The following is a 551-nucleotide window of genomic DNA, read 5'->3' as shown; positions in this document are numbered from 1 at the left end:
GAATTCATCTATAATACGCCCTTATAGAAATATCATACTAAGAATCATTGATAATTACTTATTTTCAGTATTGTAAATTATCAATGATTCTTAGTATGATATTTCTATAAGGGTGGTAAATTAAACGTTATCGTAACGTCATTTTGCAAAGTCATTTTAACGTCTTCAAACATGACATTAAATACCTTAAACCCAGTAAGCAAATTGAGCGCAGACTGCGTGCAGATTGGCAGCAAATTTGATGAAAAACCCACAGCAAAACCATAGCCATCTGTGACTACATTAGGCTACGATTTTTGCGACAGATCTTGCTGTCAGGCAATTGATGCCAAATTTGCAGCAAAACCGCGCAAAGCTTGCAGCGCAGCAAGGTCTGCGCGGTTTCTGCCGCTATTCTGCCGTCAAATCGCTACAAGCTCTGCGCGGTTTTTGCTGTAAATCTGCAACAATTATCCGACAACAAGCTCTGCCGTATATCTGGCGGCAATTTGGCAACAAGATTTGATATAACAGATCCTGCATCAAATTTGTTATCTATTTGCCATCAAAAG

The sequence above is a fragment of the Odontomachus brunneus genome, unplaced genomic scaffold (assembly GCF_010583005.1).
Source record: "Odontomachus brunneus isolate Ranch 3 - 2012 unplaced genomic scaffold, Obru_v1 Obru_scaffold_206, whole genome shotgun sequence".
Taxonomy (NCBI): Eukaryota; Metazoa; Arthropoda; class Insecta; order Hymenoptera; family Formicidae; genus Odontomachus; species Odontomachus brunneus.
Note: the sequence above shows the minus strand (reverse complement) of the source record.